The 3312-nt window shown below is 38.1% G+C and overlaps 2 long non-coding RNA genes across 2 annotated transcripts; both read left to right on the forward strand.

Moving 5' to 3' along the window:
- Positions 1-1408: 1408 nt before the first annotated feature.
- Positions 1409-1908, forward strand: LOC143135387 (uncharacterized). The gene is made up of 3 exons (XR_012988925.1): positions 1409-1434; positions 1627-1714; positions 1821-1908. It is a non-coding gene; the product is annotated as an uncharacterized LOC143135387 (long non-coding RNA).
- Positions 1909-1910: 2 nt separating this feature from the next.
- LOC143135386 (uncharacterized) lies at positions 1911-2362 on the forward strand. The gene is made up of 3 exons (XR_012988923.1): positions 1911-1973; positions 2111-2170; positions 2332-2362. It is a non-coding gene; the product is annotated as an uncharacterized LOC143135386 (long non-coding RNA).
- Positions 2363-3312: the final 950 nt, after the last annotated feature.

Genomic DNA, 3312 nt, shown 5'->3' on the forward strand with positions numbered 1-3312 from the left:
AGAAAGAGCGATAGGTTGGCCATACGTTCGAATATGGATATGAAATACAGAGTAGCCTACAGGGCTTTTAAAATCCAATCATATGGATTTTAAAAGCCCTGTACGGCGTCCGGTGCAGCCTCAAGCCAGACGCTCATTTGTTCTCCTTTTTGGAGTTGCGCTTGGCATCTAAAATCGTTGCTCGGATGCAGAATCGTTTCACAAACTATGGACGCGAAGACTGCTGGTCAAATTATGTGCAGTGCTTCGCAATCAGGATACTGTATATGTTAAGTTGATCTGTTTGCATCTTTCCAGCGTGTGTTGCTGGCTTAGCCTAGGGAAGAAAATATCTGTCTAAGTTATAATAGCCTACCTTTAATATCTGCAGCTTGCTTGCCAGCGTTTCCCAGTAGGCTAGGCCTACTTCGCAAAACTTGTGAACTATAACCGCATATTTTTTGAATGTCGGCGACTGGCTACATAAAAATAATGTGCGTTCATAATACGTGCGTGCTTGAGATGAAACCAGCAGTTTTCAGCAGGATCATGCGAGGAGGACCTGTCTCTTAATTAATTTAAAACAAGTCAATGGTTTTACAATGTTTCAGTCAAGCTTTGGTTGGTTTATATACAACTGGTATGCAAAATGTAAAGTAGTGGATTAACTTTAATTTGCTGTGCTGCATATTGGACAATAGATGCACATAGTAAATTATATAAAGTAGGCCTATTAAAATATGTAAATAGCTTAGTCTAACTTTGAAAAAAAATATTGAAGGGAATCCAGTCCAGTGCCTAGGCTACTACAGACACAGGTGAAGAACAGTCAGCCTCAGCAGTAAGCAAAACTAAATATGTACAGCCAGCTTCAAAAGCAAGCAGCCCAGACCCTAAAATTGGGCATTTATAGCTTTGAAGGTAATTCAAACACTTATTTTTCTTTCGCCAAAATATATTTGGTAACTTCTGTAGATATCCAAAATGGGGTGGGGGTTAAAATGAGTAGGGAAAAAAAATATTGCATAAACAGTCATATATATCTTTTTGCCGTGGTATAGTCTTAAGTTTCATTTAGATGTCTTGAAAAGGTCTTAAAAGTCTTTAAATTTGCACTTAGAAAATGTGCAGATACCCTGAGAAAGACCGTTGGTTAACTAGCTCATTTAAAATATCCTAAACTTTTTTTGACCCTGCCTCTTAAAAAAATCGGAATCGAGAATCGTTAGGAACCGGAATCGAAATAAGAAATCGGAATTGGAATCGGAATCGTTCAAATTCAAACGATACCCAACCCTATATTTAATGTAATGAAAGTCTATTGTCATACTTGCATTAACAGAACAGCAAATTGATGGGGAGACTGCTAGGGTTGACAGAGAGGATGGTTGAACAACTGTTTCCTCTGATGAGTTTTTGAGAGGTGGAAAAGTTACGCAAATCATTGTTGGTTCAGTGAGTATACTTCATTAATTTCTCCTGGTAAAGAGATTTTTTTCATGAAGGTTTTTAGGACCACATGTTATTTTTTTCTGCCTATAAACTTTTGTTATTTTTTTCCTGCCTATTGTTTAATAACGCTCAGCATCTCCTCTGCTACTAAAACCACGAGTAGGAAAATTCTAATTCCAATGATTGTTCTTTCAGGTACCCAAACCATAAAAAATACACTGATGTCCTGTGGTGTCTGATCACTAGATATCCATTTCTTAATGACCACAGCTAATCTGGTTATGTATGTTATTTTTTAACGTTTTGTTATGGAAAACATTATTCCTCAATTGAATTCCTATACTACTCTGACTCTGTCTGAGTCTCATAATTCATGTCTTTACTCAAAGGAGACCCTGCTGGAGTGTCTTAGGAATAAGTTCAAAAAGGAAAGGTCTCCTTTGATAAACCTGACGACGGTGCAGGAGATTAAGAGAAAATTTGGTGTCAGAAGACAAAGAATTGTGGACCATGTGCCTCTGGAGGACCCACCTGGACATCAGGTGCCATTTTTACATTCTTGCTTGTCTTTAGCCCGTTTGTTTTCTTGTCTGTATGTCTATATGCTAGCTAGTCACAGTAGCCACTGTTTGTCAGTACAGATATCTTAATATTACACATTTCTCTTTGCTAATTTCAGAGAGCAAAAAAGTACAGAGTGGGGGTCCAGATGTCTTCTGATTACGAGCCAACACAAGAGGTTTGTAATATGTTTGTGAATGAAATGTTGAATCATAGAGCAGTTAGGTCCGGTTAGGTTATTTATTTCTGATTGAATGAAAGACTATCTGGCTTGAGAAAATGTATATTATCATTGCTCACATACGTTTTGCATTCTCTGCATGTCTTTTTTTTTTTCAGATTATGTTGGACCTTGAAGCAGTTGGGGAGGCCTACCACAGTTTTCAAGAGCATATAAACGCCATAAACAATTAGTTGTGCCGTCGTCAGCCAGATATTAGTCATATAATGGACAGGATGAGGCAAACTGTCTATAAGAGGGTAGAGCAAATGGGAAAGCCAACTGAGGAGGTGATGGAGATGTTCCAATTTCTTTGGGTGCCAGAGCTGGTGAGTAGCAAAGTCTTATAGTAGTATTACTATAATGTGAGTTCAGTGCTGTTCAGTAGTAAGTTCTATAACCATTTATTGGTAACTACAATTTCCTCTGTTTTGTTTTGTTTGTTCATTTGTAGATGCATCATGAAATGAAGTTGCGGTTTGGACTGGACTTAAAGCTAAGCCTGCATAACACCCTCAGTATATTGACCCCTAACGTCATCAGTCACCAGCTTCTTCTTTTCCCTTGCACCCTTCAATTATTTAATAATAATAAGATCATTAAACTATGTTTTAATGAAATCATTCTTTGTTTCTTTTGACATTTCAGACCTTCAAAAAAGTGCTGCTGTCCTAATTTTGCCTGCCCTTTTTAAGGAGGATGCCAAGTTTCTGTATTGTTTAGACGAGGTAGGCTATTTGATGTTTTTAACATTACAATTAACATTGCTTTATGTTGTCAATTCACATCATAGACTCTTACAGGAGATCCCTTGTACATTTCTCATTTACATAGGAACCACTGAGCGTGTTTCCAACCATATCTTCCAGGGTGGCGATACTCCCCTCCTTGCCAGGAGAGCATCCATAAAGATGGATGGCATCACAATAGAAAGTAGAGAGATGGATGTGCCACATGGCCTCCAATGCGAATTTGTCATTGGCCCCTCCCCTGACATTGATGCCTCCTTAGGCCTTGTCTGTATTTTTTGTTTATATTTTCTTTTTGATGTTCAGTACCCAAAAGAGGCCCACCACACATTACTATTCTTTGAAAGACGC

This window comes from Alosa pseudoharengus, unplaced genomic scaffold, assembly GCF_046254945.1.
Source record: "Alosa pseudoharengus isolate Yale_2024_CS ecotype anadromous, Long Island Sound unplaced genomic scaffold, YU_APseudo_1.1 YU_APseudo_1.1_scf_2, whole genome shotgun sequence".
NCBI classification, from domain to species: Eukaryota; Metazoa; Chordata; class Actinopteri; order Clupeiformes; family Clupeidae; genus Alosa; species Alosa pseudoharengus.